General features: G+C 39.0%; 1 non-coding gene across 1 annotated transcript; it reads left to right on the forward strand.

Annotated features, from left to right (window-relative positions):
* Window positions 1-10,985: 10,985 nt before the first annotated feature.
* On the forward strand, window positions 10,986-11,092 carry LOC112724459 (small nucleolar RNA R71). Its single transcript, XR_003163620.1, has one exon. It is a non-coding gene; the product is annotated as a small nucleolar RNA R71 (small nucleolar RNA).
* The last annotated feature ends 9,368 nt before the right edge of the window (window positions 11,093-20,460 follow it).

The following is a 20,460-nucleotide window of genomic DNA, read 5'->3' on the forward strand; positions in this document are numbered from 1 at the left end:
CAGAAAGATTGAAAACAAATTGTTGCAGGGCAACACCAAATTTAGAATGTAACCATATGCCAATTTATTGAATTTAATCAAAGCAAAGAAAGAAAACAAAGCAGAGAAATGAAATGTTACCTAAGATTGGGTTGTTCTTCACTTTCTTCCTCTTCTTCCAGTTTGTTAAGAGGAATGACCTCAAGGGGAGAGATGAACCAGCTAGTGTCCCTTGTCTTGGCCTCTCCTCAGCAAGCTTTCTTTTGTAAATGGCTTGATTGAGCTTGCTTGTTGGATCGGGGACAGGATTGGTGCTCTTGTTAGTTGCCTTCACTCCGTGGATATCAAGACATAGTTGCTGTATGATTATTGGAGTTTTATCTTCATTAAGAGCCTTTTGAATTGGTGGTTCCATGAGCTCTTCTTCTATGTACTTCTCTGCTTCACTTGAGTGTAAATTCTCTTGATTGACTTCCTCACGTTCTTGTTCTTCCACTTCCTCTTTTGCACCCAACATTTGACTTATTAGCATTTTTCATGGAGGAGGTTTGTTGTTCTTCCCAAGATTTCTTCATATTCTCTTCATATCTTTCAATCACAGATTCAAGTGTTGAGAGTCTTTGGTTCAGGAAAGTTTGTGAAGGTCGTGATTTTTCATGTTCTCTTGTCATCTCACGTGCAGTTTCAGTTTCAACCATCTCATTCTTCACGAAAATTTTCTTGACACCGGGGTCTCTTCTTCTTGCTCTTCCACTTCCTCCTTCACACTTATCATTTGGTTTACCAGCACTTCCATGTTTTTGAAGGAGTTCTCTTGGTCATTCCAGGATCTCTGTGCTTCCCCTTCATATCTTTCAAGTATGGTTTCAAGCCTTGAGAGGCTTTGGTCCATGGAAGTTTGTGTGGACTGTGAGTTTTGGAAGAGATTTTGTGTCAAGGGATAGTTAAGTGATGAAGAATTTTAAGATGAAAAACTGGGAGGTGAGGTTTGACAGCTTTCCATGAATGAATTGAAGGTTTGCTCAAGTGATGATAGCTCTTGATAAGTGGAGTATGAATTGTCAAATGCTTCCTGATTTTGATTCTCCCAAGCACAACTTAAATCATTGCCGAATTCATCACATTATGAATCATTTTGTTGCCTTGGAGGACAATCTTGCATGAACTCATTGAAAGCATACTCCAGTGATGATGTTTCTTGATGAGTGGAGTATGAACTGTTGAATGCTGTTTGGTTTTGATCCTCCCCATCCACAATTTGAGTGATTATTGAATTAATCACAGTGTGGATTATTTTGTGGCATGGAGGAACAATCTTCCATGTATGTACTGACAGCATAATCAAGTGATAATGTCTTTGAATAATTAGAATGTAAATCATTGCATTTCCCTTCCCAGCCATCATTTGTGTACGTGTCATAACAGTATGAGTCACTTTGTGGCTTTGGAAAATAGTTCATTTCACTTGATTGTTCATACTCCCTCATTGCTTGTTGATACTCCCATCCACCATGAGGATAACGATATGAATCATTTTGTGGTGGTGGTTGGTATCCCATATGATTCTCTTGCTCATCTTGTGGTTCTGAAGTATATCTCCATTGATTGGAGTGCCCAGAAATTGTGATCTCTTGGTGATATCCCAACCACCATTTGAGATTGGTGATTGTAGGTAATATCCCATAAAATTTGTTTGATCACAAGATGAGTTGAACTCCATTTAAATTTTGTAAAACACAACACCATTGAAAATCGAAATTCATGTCACAGAGAAGAATTTCTTAGTGAGGCAATAACTCAAACACCTTACTATCAACTTAAAATAGAGAACAAAAACAAAGAAAATGCTTAATCTAGACTTCTCACCCACTTAATCATTGTTGATCTAAATCAATCCCCGGCAATGGCGCCAAAAACTTGATGGGTGGAAATTAGAATTCCACACAAACTCACCGGCAAGTGTACCGGGTCGCATCAAGTAGTAATAACTCACAAGAGTGAGGTCGATCCATAGGGATTGATGGATTGAGCAATTTTAGTTAGGTGATGAATTTAGTTAAGCGAATATTTGATGAATTGAGTGATTTTGATTGACAGAAGCTAAATTGCAAGTAATTAAAGGTGCAGAAGGTAAATTGAGTAGAAGAATAAAATGCAGAAGAGGTAAATTGCAAGTAACTTAAAGAAAAAGAAAGTAAAAGAGCTGAAACTTAAATTTCAAGAAAAGTAAATTGCAGAAACTTAAAGTGCAAGAAATGTAAATTGCTGAATCTAAATTGCTGAGAAATATAAATTGCTTGAAGAGTAAAAGGATTTGGGTGCTGGGTGATGAGAGAACTTTTGCGTGGTCTAGAAATTTGCGGATAAATCCTTGTTGCAAGTATAGTTTCTAAACCTTCAAAATTCCTTTCATACAAACGTTTTGGGTGTCACAAGTAACAAACCCCTTTAAAAATTGTTAACCGAGTATTCAAACCTCGGGTCGTCTTCTCAAGGAACTGCAAGGAAGTATGTTCTTATTATTGGCTATAAAGGTTGTAATCGGGGTTTAGAAGGTGAGAAGCAAGTGATTGAACGACAAGTAAAATAAATGGCAATTAAAATAAATAAATACTGTAAAGCAAACTTCTGGCAAGGTGAAAGAAATTGGAAGTCCAACTTAATTATCTCTCTCAACAATAATGAAAGTTGAATCTAAATTCCACTTAGTTAACCTTTACTAAAGCAAAGGAAAGTCAAGGGACTAATTAGTTTGACCTTCGAATCCTAGTTAATTCCTAAGAAAAAGTTGGGATTATTGAAGTTCAGTTCAATTAGCAAGATAGCGATTATCAGTTATGTTGAGTTTGATGATGTTGAGTTACTGATTTCTTAACCAAGACCAAAAGGGGAAAAAGTAAAATTACTGGAATAAAAATGTCCTTAGATGAAAAGCAATGGTAACACAAATTAAAGAGAAAGCAATCAATAACTGAAATACCTCAAATAATCATTAATTCAAATCATAACATGGAAAGGGTTCATAAGTCAAGTTGGCAACATTTATGGATACGAATAAAAGCATTAAAGTAAAAGTAGTATAGAAACATAAATTAAAGTAAATACTAAACCTGGATCGAGAGTTACTCTTAAAAACTAAGAGAAGTCCTAAATCCTAATCCTAATCCTAAGAGAGAGAGGAGAGAACCTCTCTCAAACTAAATCTAAATCATGGAAAGTAGTAAAAAAATGCGAGCTTTCTCTTGAATGGATGCATTCTCCCACTTTATAGCCTCTAGTCTATGTGTTCTGCACTTGGATTTGGGCCAAAAAGGCTTCAGAATCCGCTTTGAGCATATTCTGTAAATTCTGATACGTGGCCTCTGTCACGCGTCCGCGTGGGTCACGCGGTCGCGTCATCTGGAGCTTTTCCTTGCCACGCGGTCGTGTCAGTCACGCGTCCGCGTCGTATGCGTTCTACTTAAGGCGCGCAGTCGCGTCAGTCATGCGGCCGCGTCGCTGCTTCTTCGCTTCTGGCTCGCGATCACGTCGTCCATGTGATCGCGTGGATACTAGTTTCTTCAAAACTCCGTTTCGCACTTTTCCTTCCATTTTTGTACATTTTCTTTTCCATCCTTTAAGTCATTCTGCCTTAGAAAATCTGAAACTACTCAACACACTAATCACGACATCGAATGGAAATAAAGGTAATTAAAATAATAAATTTTAAAGCTTAGGAAACATGTTTTTCACATACATCACATAATAAGGAAGGGAAAGTAAAACCATGCAATTAATATGAATAAGTGGGTGAAGGATTGAATAAATCACTCAAACTAAGTACAAAATAACTCATGAAATATGGGTTTATCACTGGGACTTGGAATTGAAGAAGGCATTGCAAACTAAAGTAAATCAGAAAGCTCTGAGATGCAGGACTTCAGATCTTGATCTCAGTAGCAGGAATAGAAATGGAAAATTTCTTCAAGAAATAAAACAGCAAGAGAATTTGAGTCAATTATGAAATCTTTAAAGAGAAATTGAAGATCGAAGAAGAGCAATGAGGTTAGAAAGCAGATCTAACTCTCAATTACTCTCTAGATCAAGCAGAAAATAAATTGTAGAAGAAAATGAAATTTTAAAACAGCAAAAGAAACTTAGATCCAAATTCAATAGAATTCCTCAATCTCAATCCAAAAACCCAAAACAGAAAAGTAGAAGTTGCAGATGAAAGAAATTGTAAACAGAAAACTAAACTCATATTCAATCCTTAGAACAATTGAGAAGAGAGGTAAAAGATGATTCTCAAACTTAGAATCAATGAAGCTCTTCAATCTCAATTCAAATTCCAAGAACAAAAATTAAAAGCTGCAGAAGAAAGAAAATGCAGAAAGAAAACTCAGATCCAAATTCCCAAATCCTAAATTCAAAAATAAGTAAAAAGTAAAAAATCAGCAAAAGGTCCCTTACAAACCAAATTAACTCCTATATATACACTTTCTATTTTGGTCTTCAAAGCTTGGAGTGGGCTTTTCAAAGTTGGCCTTGAATGAGAAATCAATTTCAAGAAGGATGCGTCCGGTTTGGCTTTGGTTCAATTGAAGTGGAGGCATGGGTCCGGTTTGGCTTTGGTTCAATTGAGTTGGAGGCATGGTTTAGCTCCCAGGGGAGTGCTCTGCTCGATTTAGTGAGCATTGTGCTCACTTTCCTTAGTGAAGCATGCTCACTTGCGCTCACTAAGTGAGCACTGCGCTCAAATAATGAGCGCCACTCCTTGTGTTGAATGTGTCCCCAGCTTCGATCCCTAGCGCTCCCTTTTTTTTCATGCTGCACTCCTTTATTTTCTGGGTTGAACACGATAATGCTCACTAGAGTGAGCATAGCGCTCACTTCTTTTGAGCACTGTATGAGCATTCCTTGCCTCCCTTTGCCAAAGAGTCACGCAAATTCTCACTTCAAGTGAGCATAGTGCTCACTTCTTTGAGCGCTATTAGAGCGCTGATGCACGGAAACTTATCTCTTAACAAATCTCCCTCGGCAAGTATACCGAATTGTCGTCAAGTAAAAACTCACAATAGAGTGAGGTCGAATCCCACAGGGATTGATTGGTCAAGCAACTTTAATTGCAGGAATGTTCTAGTTGAGCTAAGCAGAATTTGGTTTGAGAGTTGCAGAAAATTAAATGGCAGAAAAATAAATAGCAGAAAATGTAAATGTTGGAAATAAAGAGCTGAAAATAGATGACGGAAAATAAATTGCAGAATCTTAAATGGGAATAGGGAAGATGATCATAAAAGTAATTGGCAGAAATTAAAGAGAATGGGTAAGATCAGAAATGGGGAGTTCATTGGGCTTAGGAGATGTTGCATCCTCCGGATCAAGTTCATTTTCAACTCTTCCTCAATCAATGCATTCATTGATCTCCTTGGCAATCTTAAGTGATTGAATTCCAATTTCTTGGTAATTCAATCTTTCAAATCTTGATCAATAGCCAATTCCTTGGTCCAATTGCTCATGAGAAGAGATGAGGTATGGTCACTGATTATACCACATGTATTTCCAAATCAAAGTGTTGGTAGGATTATATGTCACTATATCCATCCAAACCCCAATTTGGTCCAACATGAGAAAGCATTTCTAGGATGATCTCTTCATTCCTCTTCCAAGGTTCCGAAGTGATCCAAGTATGAATAGCTTCTTTTCCAAGATAACTACTCAATTGGATGAAGATTGAAAGCTTTCTAGTAAAATCAAGAGAAAAGAAAGAAGAAGAATAATAAAAACTATTATTGATCCATCAAATTACAACAGAGCTCCCTAACCCAATGAAAGGGGTTTAGTTGTTCATAGCTTTGGGAATGGAAAACAAAGATGGAGAATGCATTCTGAAAAGTTAAACTAGAAGTTGCAGAGAAAGTAAAAAATACAGAGAGTAATTCTAATAATGCCAAAAGCTCTCTTCTAGTTCAAAGTTCTCCCTATTTATACTATTCTTCTGATCTTCTAGTTACTTCTTAAAGTCTTGGATATGGGCCTTTGGATCTTGAGTTGAAGCAGTTATCTTCTTCAGTGGGCTTAGCTTTACTTGCAGAGAAAGTGTGCAGTAGGTATGGACTTTAGCTTGGGGCGTTAGTGGTGTTAACGTTAAGTGAAACTGTGGGGTCGAGAACGTTAGTGACAATCACCTTTTTCACTAATGTTCCTAACCCAAAATGGTCCACGTTAACTTCAACGTTAGTGGCACTAACGTGACCACTAACGTTGCTTCTTGGCCCTTCGCAAACGTTACTGGGGTTTACCTTTTCCAATAACGTTGAGAGTACCCCTTTCTCCCTACGTTAGAGTTCACGTTAGTATAGTTAACGTGGCCTTTAACGTAGGCTTGCCAAATCTTAGAGAGCGTTAGTGACACTTACCTTTGTCACTAACGCTTCAAAACGCCCCTTCTTCCCACGTTAGAGTTCACGTTAACTAGGTTAACGTGACTTCTAACGTGGTATTGATAGCCATCTCCAACGTTAGTGACAAAGGTGAGTGTCACTAACGTTGGCTCATTATCCCTCTTCTCCACGTTAGCTTCCACGTTAATGTAATTAACGTGGCTCATAGTGGCTTAATCCAACGTTAGTGACAAAGGTGAGTGTCACTAACTAGGTTAACGTGACTCTTAACGTGGCAAATATGAGCTTAGTCCAACGTTAGTGACAAAGGTGAGTGTCACTAACGTTGGCATTATCTTCCTCATCCACGTTAGAGTTCACGTTAACTCAGTTAACGTGACTCTTAACGTGGCTAGCTGCTACTTTGGAACGTTAGTGGCACTTACTTTTACCACTAACGTTGGAGTTCTAATTCTCTTCCACGTTAGCTTCCACGTTAACATAGTTAACGTGGCAACTAATGTGGGCTATGATGGCTCACGAAGGCGTTAATAGCGATCACTTTTCTCATTAACGTTGCAAACTAGCCTCCATTCCACGTTAGTGGTCACGTTAGATAGACTAACGTGGCTACTAACGTGGTTCTTCCTTGCTTCCTTTGTCCTGAAATCAAGCAATAAAGTGCATTAGAGCTCTAATCCAAGTTATGAGACATGCATCATTCAATTTTGTCATTTAATTCATGCATAATTCTCATGAAATCATATAAAATTCACAATGTTTGCTTGAATCAAGATGTAAGTGATTATTTACCCAAAACATGCTTATTTCCTAAGAAAGTGCATGAAACTACCCTAAAACCATAAAGAAAAGGTCAGTGAAACTGGCCAAAATGCCCTGGCATCACAACACCAAACTTAATGCTTGCTTGTCCCTAAGCAAGTACTGGAACAAGAGAATGATGAATGAAATGACAAGATGAATGAATCATTCTTGTGGAAGTCATGTCCTTGGTTTTATGGGGTTTCATGCATAGCAACTTAGGTTCATTCCTTTACTGTCTTTCAGACCTTTATCATGCCTTGGAATACTCACTTGATGGCACCCTTTGAGACTGTTATTTATTGATCCCTTTGTCTTTCCAAGGTTTAGTGCATCCTTAGGCTAAGTGTTCTGTGAGAGGGCGACTCTTTAAGATAAGTTTTCAGCCAACACTCCCGAACCAATTGGTTCAAGGTGCTAGGTGTTGAAACACCCCTAAGGACTTACTCCCTCAAGTCTCTCTCCCCCATACATGCACACCACAGGCACATGGTTTGTTATTTTCTTTCCTTGAGGTCTTGGTGTCCAGCACCTCTTTGGGTTACTAAATGTTCTGTAGCAAGATTTCTCTTGATAATGGATTTTCAGTTGATAATCCCGGGTTAGTTAACCCAAGTTACCAAGTGATGAAGCACTCCTAAGAACTTATTCATCCAAGCAGATCCTTGGTACAAGAGCACCACAGACACATCCCTCAAGGTTCAAGCCCTTGGTGCCTAGCCTTATTCTTTATTACCTTTCTTTCTTTTTCAACTCTTAGTGTTCTTTTCCTTTTTCTTACTGGGATCTTATTATTTAGATAGTCTCATGAGGTGTGTTTCAAGCATATGATTCAGGACAGATAGTTGCCTTCCCACCTTGTTGGTGAACCAACTTAGCTAAATGATTACTACACCACAAATTTAAGGACTTACTCCACAAATTGAACTCCAGCCTGGTCTTTCATAACATCTCTTTTTATTTAGCTTAAAAGGACAAACATACAATAAGCAAGATGCAGATGAAGATAGGTAACTTGAACCAGCACACATATGAAAAAGGCAAGAAAAATACTAAAGACAGCATTGAAAATCCTAAACTACCATGGAAGCATGTTCTATTTCATACATGATTTTCCTTATTTAATACTTGAAAAAGATGGGACAATGAGGGAACTCCACCATAATTTTTGCATTTTTCTTCGCCTTCTTGGATGATGGTGCACCAATTCTCCAAGAGATTCCTGTAAAGTCGTTGGAAGTTGCTTGTTCCCAAAGCACTTGAGAAATAGTTAGTATGCATGTATGCTTGTGAATTTCTGAACTTAACTTGGTGTGTGAACACCAAACTTAGTTCCTTGCCTAATACAGCAGGTTGAATACATGTAGAAAAGCTCATGTACTGTTATCAGCAAAACAACTATGAACTAGAAACTAACTACTGTTAAGTGGTTCCCCTGATTGGTTGGATCTAGCAATTTGCCCTTGAAGGAGTGTAGTGTGATTCTAACTGAAATCTTTGGTGGAACACCAAACTTAGAATTACACACTCACTCTTGTATTGCTTTGGTGTGTAACACCAAACTTAGCTCCTCACAATACGGGGAAAACTACTTGTGATTTTTATTGAAATGCAAATGAAAAGAAAACTACCTTAGGTTGTGTTGCCTCCCAACGAAGCGCTCTTTTAGCGTCACTAGCTTGACGTTCTGCCTTTTGTCAGGGTGGCTGGTAGTGCTTCAGATCTTCTCCTCTTGTAGTAAACCTATATCCATTGGCTTCATCAAGGATCTCTACATGTTCTAGGGAGAGAACTTTGTTGATGGTGAAAACCTTGGGTAGCTGAGATGGGATGGTGGGGAGATGAGGTGGGATATTTGGGAAGTAAGCTGAGATCACTTTATCCCCTGGAGAGAAATCTTCTGTAGGGATCTTCTTGTTCCTCCATCTCCTTAGTGCCTTCTTCTTTATTTCTTTTGTTGTTATCCTGCTCTTTGTGGTCTTTTTTCCTAGGGAGATTTTATTGCTGGTCTCATATGATTCTGGTGGTTTTGGCTCCACTTGAGTTTTCTTAAGCTGTGACACCTTCTGGCTATTTTGCTTATCAATCAAGGGGATTCCCAGGTGTACATTTTGTGCTTCAGTGCTTATTTCTTCCACAGTGCTTTGTTGTGATTTTCCCTTGGTTCCTTGTTTTCCTGGTCTGCTTCTTGTGAGGGTTTGAAGACATTGAATGCGAGTTGTTCATCATGTATCCTCAGTATTAGCTCTCCTTGCTCCACATCTATGAGTGCTCTGGCTGTAGCTAGGAACGGTCTTCCCAATATGATTGGGTGGATGGGACTCTCTTCCATTTCCAATATGACAAAATCTGTGGAGAGGAAATAGTTTCCCACTTTCACCAACACATTTTCAACCACTCCCACTGCTTGTTTTTGAGTTTTGTCAGCCAGCCTGATGACTACGTCTGTGGGCATTAGCTCATTGATCTGCAGCTTCTTCATTAGAGATAGAGGCATTAAGTTGATGCTTGCTCCCAGGTCGCAGAGTCCCTTATTAATCAGTGTACTCCTATGGCACAGGGGATGTGAAAACTCCCTGGGTCCTTCCTTTTATAGGCAACTCTGTTTGAATGAGAGCACTGCACTCCTTATTCATCACTATTGTTTGTCCTCCCTTGAGTGAGCTTTTCCTGGTTAGCAGCTCCTTCATATACTTAATGTATGAAGGCATTTGTTGGAAGGCCTTGATGAATGGTATGTTTACATGGAGAGATACAAACATGTCAAGAAACCTTGAGTATATTCTCTTCTCTACACCACCATTGAGTATTTGGGGAAAGGGTGCATAGAGTCTCAGCAGCTCCTTCTGTGTGATTGTGGTTTCTTGATGATTCTCTTCCTGCTTTCCTGCTGATGTATCTTCAGGTTGTTCTAATGGTTTGTTCGGCTCTTCCTCAGTCTCCTTATCACTTATAGTAACCATCTTGCAATCTTCCCATTTGACCTTCTTTGCTTCAGCTCTCGAATTTTTCTCTGTGTCACTTGGGAAGCTATCAGTAGGTTTGGGGATCTTCTCAGAAAGGTATCCCACTTGAAACTCCAGCCTCTTGATGGTGTCTCCCTGGTTCTTGATATTGGCTCGCACCTCCTCCTTGAACACCTTGTTATCTTGGATTTCCTTACATATGCCCTCAAGTAGAGTCTCAATCCTTGATAGTCTTTCCTCCGATGATGGAGAGTTGAGATTGGAAGGATGAGAAGGGCCATTTTGACTTTGGTATGGATGTTGAGAGGTGTTGTTAGGTGGGTGTTGATATGACCTCTGTGTGGAGTGTTGGTGAGCTGCGTTGTTGTTGGGGTTGTGGCGTCTCTGATCTTGGCCTTGATCCTGTTGGTTTCCCCATCCAAAGTTTGGGTGGTTCCTCCAACCGGGATTATATGTTTTGGAGTATGGGTCATGGTGCTGCTTAGGTGAATTTCCAATGTAGTTGGCTTGTTCCTGATCACCCTCTGCTTCTTCATTCACTCCTTCTTGAGCTACTGCTGAGGTGGTGATTGCTGCCACTTGATTCCTCTCCATCTTTTTGGTAAGGTCAGCCAACTGCTTGGTAATAAGCTTGTTTTAAGCTAGCAGTGCATCCACATTGTTCATCTCCATCACTCTTCTAGTGTTGCCTCTTTCAGAAGTATAAAAGTAGTCATTCTCTGCTACAGTCTCAATGACATCTATGGCTTCTTCAATGGTCTTCTTCTTGTTCAGAGATCCCCCGGATGAGTGGTCTACTGCCTTCTTTGATTTATACGAAAGGCCTTCATAGAAAATGTGCAACTACACCCATTCATTAAACATATCTGGCGGGCATCTTCTTGTCAGGTCCTTAAACCTCTCCCATGCTTCATATAGAGTCTCACCATCTTGCTGCCTGAAGGTTTGTACCTCAGCTCTCAACCTGTTGATTCGTTGAGGAGGATAGAATCTTGCCAAAAATTTGTTCACCACGTCTTCCCAGGTTGCTAAACTCTCCTTTGGAAAGGATTCCAGCCATTTAGATGCTTTGTCCTTGGGTGAGAAGGAAAACAGAAGTAGTCTATAGGTATCAGGGTGAACACCATTAGACTTCACAGTATCGCATATCCTCAGGAAGGTGGTTAGATGTTGATTGGGGTCTTCTTGGACACTTCCTCCGAATGAACAATTGTTCTGAACAAGGGTGATGAGCTGTGGCTTTAGTTCAAAGTTGTTGGCATGTATGGTTGGCCTTTGGATGCTACTTCCACAGTTTCCTGGATTTGGGTTGATGTAAGAACCCAGAACTCTTCTCTCTTGTCCAGCCTGATGTGCTGGACCTTCTCTGCCATGGTTGTGAGCCTCTTCTTCATGATGGTTCTCCATATTCTCATCCATGTCTGGTTCAAAGTACTCCTCCTCTTTCTCAGCACCAGCTACTCTCTTCCCTCTTGCTTCCTTCCTTAATCTAAGGAAGGTCCTCTCAGGTTCAGAATCAAAGGAAGTTGAAGCCCTGCTTTGTCTACCTATCATACACCCAATAAGGCACAAGCAAGAAAGATAGATACAGACAATATTTTCTGCAGAAATGCTGTTAGTGTGAGTGATGCAATATATCAAACAGTTAGTGGGTCAGTGAACCAAATATTAAAACAAAATGCAGGTAACACCACTAATGGGTGAAAGGTAAAGGGAAAAAAATAACTAAAATGGAAAGTAAATTACTCAGATGAAACTAAATCAAACAAAAGGAAAATGCTCAATCTAGTTATCCACCAATTTAATCATTGTTGATACAAAATCAATCCCCGGCAATGGCGCCATAAACTTGAAGCATGGAAACTTGTCTCTTAACAAATCTCCCTCGGCAAGTATACCGAATTGTCGTCAAGTAAAAACTCACAATAGAGTAAGGTCGAATCCCACAGGGATTGATTGGTCAAACAACTTTAATTGGAGGAATGTTTTAGTTGAGCTAAGCAGAATTTGGTTTGAGTGTTACAGGAAATTAAATGGCGGGAAAGTAAATAGCAGAAAATGTAAATGCTGGAAATAAAGAGCTAAAAATAGATGACGGAAAATAAATTGCAGAATCTTAAATGGGAATGGGGAAGATGATCATAAAAGAAATTGGCAGAAATTAAAGAGAATGGGTAAGATCAGAAATGGGGAGTTCATTGGGCTTAGGAGATGTTGCATCCTCCGGATCAATTTCATTTTCATCTATTCCTCAATCAATGCATTCATTGATCTCCTTGGCAATCTTAAGTGATTGAATTCCAATTCCTTGGTAATTCAATCTCTCAAATCTTGATCAATAGCCAATTCCTTGGTCCAATTGCTCATGAGAAGAGATGAGGTATGGTCACTGATTATACCACATGTATTTCCAAATCAAAGTGTTGGTAGGATTATATGTCACTATATCCATCCAAACCCCAATTTGGTCCAACATGAGAAAGCATTTCTAGGATGATCTCTTCATTCCTCTTCCAAGGTTCCGAAGAGATCCAAGTATGAATAGCTTCTTTTCCAAGAAACTCAATTGGATGAAGATTGAAAGCTTTCTAGTAAAATCAAGAGAAAAGAAAGAAGAAGAATAATGAAAACTATTATTGATCCATCAAATTACAACAGAGCTCCCTAACCCAATGAAAGGGGTTTAGTTGTTCATAGCTCTGGGAATGGAAAACAAAGATGGAGAATGCATTCTGAAAAGTTAAACTAGAAGTTGCAGAGAAAGTAAAAAATACAGAGAGTAATTCTAATATTGCCAAAAGCTCTCTTCTAGTTCAAAGTTCTCCCTATTTATACTATTCTTCTGATCTTCTAGTTAGTTCTTCAAGTCTTGGATATGGGCCTTTGGATCCTGAGTTGAAGCAGTTATCTTCTTCAGTGGGCTTAGCTTTACCTGCAGAGAAAGTGTGCAGTAGGTATGGATTTTAGCTTGGGGCGTTAGTGGTGTTAACGTTAAGTGAAACTGTGGGGTCGAGAACGTTAGTGACAATCACCTTTTTCACTAACGTTCCTAACCCAAAAATGGTCCATGTTAACTTCAACGTTAGTGGCACTAACGTGACCACTAACGTTACTTCTTGGCCCTTCGCAAACGTTACTGGGGTTTACCTTTTCCAATAACGTTGAGAGTATCCCTTTCTCCCTACGTTAGAGTTCACGTTAGTATAGTTAACGTGGCCTTTAACGTAGGCTTGCCAAATCTTCGAGAGTGTTAGTGACACTTACCTTTGTCACTAACGCTTCAAAACGCCCCTTCTTCCCACGTTAGAGTTCACGTTAACTAGGTTAACGTGACTTCTAACGTGGTATTGATAGCCATCTCCAACGTTAGTGACAAAGGTGAGTGTCACTAACGTTGGCTCATCATCCCTCTTCTCCATGTTAGCTTCCATGTTAATGTAATTAACGTCGCAACTAACGTGGCTCATAGTGGCTTAATCCAACGTTAGTGACAAAGGTGAGTGTCACTAACGTTGGTGATTCCATGCTCCCTCCATGTTAGAGTCCACGTTAACTAGATTAACGTGACTCTTAACGTGGCAAATATGAGCTTAGTCCAATGTTAGTGACAAAGGTGAGTGTCACTAACGTTGGCATTATCTTCCTCATCCACGTTAGAGTTCACGTTAACTGAGTTAACGTGACTCTTAACGTGGCCAACTGCCACTTTGGAACGTTAGTGGCACTTACTTTTACCACTAACGTTTGAGTTCTAATTCTCTTCCACGTTAGCTTCCACATTAACATAGTTAACGTGGCAACTAACGTTGGCTATGATGGCTCACGAAGGCGTTAATGGCGATCACTTTTCTCATTAACGTTGCAAGCTAGCCTCCATTCCACGTTAGTGGTCACGTTAAATAGACTAACGTGGCTACTAACGTGGTTCTTCCTTGCTTCCTTTGTCTTGAAATCAAGCAATAAAGTGTATCAAAGCTCTAATCCAAGTTATGAGACATGCATCATTCAATTTTGTCATTTAATTCATGCATAATTATCAAGAAATCATATAAAATTCACAATGTTTGCTTGAATCAAGATGTAAGTGATTATTCACCCAAAACTTGCTTATTTCCTAAGAAAGTGCATGAAAGTACCTTAAAACCATAAAGAAAAGGTCAGTGAAATTGGCCAAAATACCCTGGCATCAAGCGCTCCTTCCCTTCCTTGGCTTGATGCGCGACAATGCTCACTAGCGTGAGCATAGTGCTTGAATTTGTGAGCGCTACCCTTTGTTGGCCCTTGGTTCCTTGATTGAGGGGCATGCAAATGCTCTCTAGAGTGAGCATTGTGCTAACTTAATTGAGCACCAGCCTTGTCTTGACCTTGCTTCCTTTCTTCTCCTGCAAGCAACCACACAAACATGTCAAAGTATCACTAAATTCACAAGGTTTCTAGTTCATTCATAAAATCAACTAATTCTAGCTTAAACCCTATGATTTTATTTCAAATAAATGATGGTTGATTGATTTAACATAATCATGAAAATCCACTCGAAATCACTTACTTATTGTGCAAGAAAGTGCATAAAACCTAATGAAACAAGTGAAAAATGCTTGAAAAGCTAGCATAAGATGACTTGTCATCAGATACCCAATGTTCATGCAAGGAATGGAGGAGTTGAGTGCAAGACAAGAGGAAATTCTGGCCATGCACAAGGAGGATGAAAGAAATTACATGAGGAGGCGAGGATTCTGGCAGCCCAAACACACAAAGGCACAAGAAGGATCCTCCAAAAAGGATGATGATGACTCCTCCCCTTCCAAAAAGAAAGACAAAGGAAAAGGGCCAATGAACTGAAGTTGCTCAAGGTTGTTGAGTTCTATGGTTGACACTCTCTAATTTCTGAATTCTGTTTAGTTCTCTTTATGTTTTTAATTTCTGTTTAAGAATAAATAGCAATGCTAGGATAGTTTATGTTTAATGCTTAATTTTTTTTTATGCCCTGAAGTCTTTTGTGAGTCCTTTTTAATTACAAGAAAGAAAATGCAATATTAAGTTCAAGTTTCATCAACATCAATAAAAGCATAGTTTGTTTCCATAAGAGTTGTTGTGAGTTGTTACAAAAATAAGAGCAAAAGAGACTAAGACCAAGTGGAATTATTCAAAAACTAAGAGATAAGGAACTAAGTGTAGAACCTTGAATGAACTGGAAAGAAAATAAGTCATGAAAAACAACTAGGCTTAGAAGGTATGACAAGTAGAAGCTAAGGGGTGTCCCTTGAATATCTATAGAGCCAAGAAGTAGCGAGCAATAAAGACCCAAGGCTCTGAGCATCAACTACTAGGATGGAAAGAAACACTAAAAAGCTCAAAAGAGTTAGATAATCTAGTAGATGCTTGTGGTGAAGATATGTCAAGAAGAGACCTGGTCAAGTAGATTTTTAGGGGTGTTTCAACACCTAGTACCCTAAAGCCAACTGGTTTGGGAGTGCTAATTGAAAGCCTAGCTAAAGGGTTGTCTTGAGACAAAACATTTAGAGTCGTGGTCAATGAAAAAGAAAAAGTAAAAAGGGAAGAACAACCAAAAGAAAAAGAAATAACTCTTGCTACTTCAAGGTGACAATTAATGAAAAGGGCCCTGAAGCTTATACTTGGAAGAACCCTCAGAGGATCTAGGAGTTCTTTGTGACATTGAAACAAAAATATTCATGTGTTAAATACTTAGTCCTATCCTTAGTAATGTTTGCATCGATTCAAGGTCAAGTCTCAATTCATTCAAGAACCACTCACATTGATTTGCTTGGGACAAGCAAAGCTTAAGTTTGGTGTTGGATGACTTGCATCATTTACCTTTTTCTTTGCATAAAAAGGACCATAAAAGAGCATAATCTCATTTGATCATTGCAATTCATGCATTATTTGATGAATATTATGGTACATTGCTTTGAAATGACTTTGTGTTGAATTTCAGGGGAAAAGAGCAACAAAAAGGGGGAGAAAACAACAAAACAAGCTGGGCGTGTGAAACTGGCATGCCACTTGGAACAAACGCCACAAAAATGCACTAGCGTGGCACGCTAGGAGCTGGGTGTGGCACGTCAGTATTGAATTCCAGAAAGGATCCCCAAGTTTTCTACATGGGCGTGGCACGCCAGCTATGATTTCCAAAGGAGCATGATTGAAGAAATTGCATGGGCGTGGCGCGCTAGAAGCTCGGCGTGGCACGCATGTGTAATTTTCCAGAGAGCAATATTGAAGACCCAGAAGGCTGGGCGTGCCACTTGGTATCGAAGGCGTGGCACACCAGCTTAAAATCATCACTTTGGTGTGCTACTTGAAGAGCCAGGCATGGCACGCCAAGCTGGGAAGAGCCACATTGAAGGAGGCGTGCCACTTGAGCATCAAGGCGTGGCACGCTAGTACAAATTTCCAGAGAAGAGGTTGAAAGCCAAAAGGGTTGGGTGTGTGATGTGTGAGCATCTTTCCTATCTTTTTCTAGTGAAATTGCATTTAATTTGATTGAGTTTAATCAAGAATTAATTATCTTTTAACCACTATGAATGCTACTTTAAGTCGTGTGCAATTCTATTTATTTTAGGTAGCATTTGGTTGGATTTGATGGAGCTTCCGCAGAAAAGGAGAAGAAGGCTATATAAGGCAGGAATGGCTTAGAGGATGGAGAGAAAGCTTGCATAAAAGGAAGGAGCACAAGAATTCAAGGAGATTACCAGCGAGGAGCGACGCGTGCGCGTACCTGACGCGTGCGCATGATTTGGAGATTTGCACTGCGACGCGTGCGCGTACGTGACGCGTACGCGTGACATGCGCCACCTGCAGAAAACGCAGAAAACGCTGATTGCTATAATTAATTCTGATTGAAATTTTAATTTTTATAAATAGGAAAAGATATTATATTAGTTTTAGAAAATAGATTTTAAATTAATTAGGATTAGATATAAAAGAGAAAAGAAACTTCTCTTCTGGGGATTTCAACATTATTCCACCTCAGCCCAATTTACAGTTTACCAGAATCCTAGTGTTTACTCTTTTCCATGAGCAACTAAACCTCCACTGTTAAGGTTATGAGCTCTTTCTATTGTATGGATTGATTCTATTATTTTTTCTATTTTAATTCATGTCCTGATTTATAATTAAGAATTGTTTTCGTTCTTTATCTTATGAATTTGGGTGGAAAGGAAGTATGACCTTCTTTCTAATTGAGTTCTTGTATAACTTGGAAAAGCTATTTACTTGAACAATAGCTTGAAAACAATTTCTCCTAAATTCTAATTATCTGGACTTAATGGGATGCGTGACATATAATCCTCTTATATTTGGATAATTAGGATTTTTGTGGCATAATAACTAGAATTAAGCTTCACCCCCTAATTGGAATTAATTGACCAAGGAATTGGCGGTTGATGAAAGTTAGAGGAGACTAAAAAGGTCTAAGGAATTAGGGTTTAGTCATATACAGTTTGCCATGAATTAAATCTTGCATGATTAAAATAGTTAGTAAGAAAAGTCAATCCGGAAAATAGATAACTCTGAAACCTTAACTGTTTTCTCCATATATTATTCACAACTTATTTACTGCTTGCTTTATTAATTTTCTGAATTTACTGTTTAATGCAATTGAGACCCAAAGGCTCTTTTCTGTTTGTCTAACTATGTAAATCACTCAACCATTGTTGCTTAATCCATTAATCCTCGTGGGATCGACCCTCACTCACCTGAGGTATTAATTGGTACGACCCGGTGCACTTGCCAATTAGTTTGTGGTTAGAAATTTTTGGCGCCGTTGCTGGGATTGATAGTGATTAACAACTATTAGTTGTTTGATTGCTTAGATTTGGCGTTTTAGTTTTAATTTTATTTGAATTTTGCTTTAGTATTTTAAAAAAAATAATAAATAAATAAATAAATAGCACTAATATTTTTCCTTAATTTCTGAAATTAAGTTTGGTGTCCCCTAGTTATTTTTATTTCAATTTTCCTGCTTAATTTTTCTTGTTAATTTCGAATTTTTCTGTCCTAATTTTGCCTACAAATTTTGAAATTTATTTATTTATTCTATTTAGTAGTTTTATTTTAATTGTTTACACAAGTTACCTCACTGGGAATTCTCTGCACTCTGACGTAGAGAGTTCCATCTTTTCTTGTCTTCTGTCTGTTTATGCGCAGGAACAGAGACAAAGAACCTCTCTTAGACTTTGATCCTGAACCTGAAAAGACTTTCAGGCGACGTTTGCAACAAGCAAGACTTTGCAAGCTTGCAGAATCAACTATAGATCTTAATAATGTTGTTAATGCCAATGTGGCTAATCCGAATGGGAATGCACAACAAAGGAGAGTGCTTGGCTCTTACTCTGCTCCTCCTGTAGATCTTTATGGGAAAAGCATTGTGGTACCTCTTATAGCTGCAAACAACTTTGAGTTGAAGCCACAATTGGTCACCCTGGTGCAACAAAATTGCCAGTATCATGGTCTTCCCCACGAAGACCCAAATCAATTTATTTCTAATTTTCTGCAGATTTGTGATACTGTGAAGGCAAATGGAGTGAACCCTAAGGTGTACAAACTCATGCTCTTCCCGTTTGCTCTGAGGGATGGAGCAAAGCTATGGCTAGATTCCCAACCCAAGGAGAGTTTGGATACTTAGGACAAGGTTGTTACTGAGTTTCTTACTAAATTTTTTTCACCAAAGAAGCTGACTAAGCTTAGGGTGGAGGTTCGGACCTTCAGGCAGAAGGATGGTGAAACTCTTTATGAAGCTTGAGAGAGATACAAGCTACTGACTAGGCAATGCCCTTCGGACATGTTCACCAAATGAACTCTTTTATGAAGGCTTGGGTGGATTATCCAAGATGTGCTTAGATAATTCTACAGGTAGTTCATTGCACAAGAAGAAGACACTGGAGGAGACTATTGAGCTTATTGAATTGGTTGCTAGCAACCAATATTTATACTTATCTAATAGGAATCCTGTGAACTCTGAGGCCCCTCAAAAGAAAGGTGTTATGGAAGTAGAAGCTCTTAATACTGTCCTTGCTCAGAATAAAATTTTGAGTTAGCAAATGAATTTAATTACTCAACAGTTGAGTGGAATGCAAGTTTCAGCTGTCAATACCCATAATACACCTCAAGAGGTCCCTTACGACATGGCAGGTAATTTTATACAAAATGAAAATTATGATTATGCTCAATCTTCTTATGAACGGGTAAATTATGATTATGCTCAATAATGATCCATACTCAAAGACATACAATCAGGGGTGGAGAAATCACCCAAATTTTGGGTGGAGGGACCAACCTCATAGATCTCAAAATTTCAACAACGATTCTCAGGGCGGTTTCCAACAGAACAATCATAATAACCGCCAATTTCAGTCTCATCAACAACAACAACCTCAGCAGGAAAATTCTTAACCCCAACAAGATTCTAATTGGGAGATGATAAAAAGTTTTATGCAGGAAACCAGAGCTTCCATTAGAAACTTGGAGGTGAAAATGGGCGAACTGAGCAAGCAAATACCTGAGAGATCCTCAACTACATTTCCTGGTGATACAGTGGTAAATCCAAGAGAGGAATGCAAGGCTATCACCTTGATAAGTGGACAAGTAGCAAGTATGGAAGCACAAGTTAATGAAGAGCCAGTTGGAAAAGAAGCTCCAGAGGAGAAGAGGGAAGAAGTAGAGCACGCCCCTCCAAAGCGTGCAGACAACCCATTCCCAGACTCTCTTGACACTTATCCTACATTGCTAAAAGCTCCTGAGTACAAGCCTAAAATGTCATATCCTCAGAGACTTCAAAAGGAGACCAAGGACAAGCAGTTTTCAAAGTTCTTGGAAGTCTTCAGAAAGTTACAAATCAATATTCCTTTTGCTGAGGTTTTGGAGCAAATGCCTCTCTATGTCAAATCCATAAAGGAGTTGTTGTCAAAGAAGAAGCCTTTAAAGGGAGATGAGACAGTGGTCCTGACTAAAGAATGCAGTGCCATCATTCAGAATAACTTGCCAAGGAAGATGTCGGATCTAGGGAGCTTCCAAATCCCATGCACCATTAGGAGCACAACCTTTGAGAAAGCATTATGTGATCTAGGAGCAAGCATCAATTTAATGCCCTTGTCTCTGATGAAGAAGTTACAATTCCAAGAGGCACAACCCACAAGGATAGCATTACAGATGGTAGACAAATCTATGAAGCCTGCATACGGATTAGTGGAGAATATCTTGGTCAAAGTGGATAAGTTCTTCCTCCCAGTAGATTTTGTGATTCTTGACACGGAAGAGGATGAGAATGCCTCTATAATTCTTGGAAGACCATTCCTAGCCACTGGAAGAGCTCTAAT

Source organism: Arachis hypogaea, chromosome 11, assembly GCF_003086295.3.
Source record: "Arachis hypogaea cultivar Tifrunner chromosome 11, arahy.Tifrunner.gnm2.J5K5, whole genome shotgun sequence".
NCBI classification, from domain to species: Eukaryota; Viridiplantae; Streptophyta; class Magnoliopsida; order Fabales; family Fabaceae; genus Arachis; species Arachis hypogaea.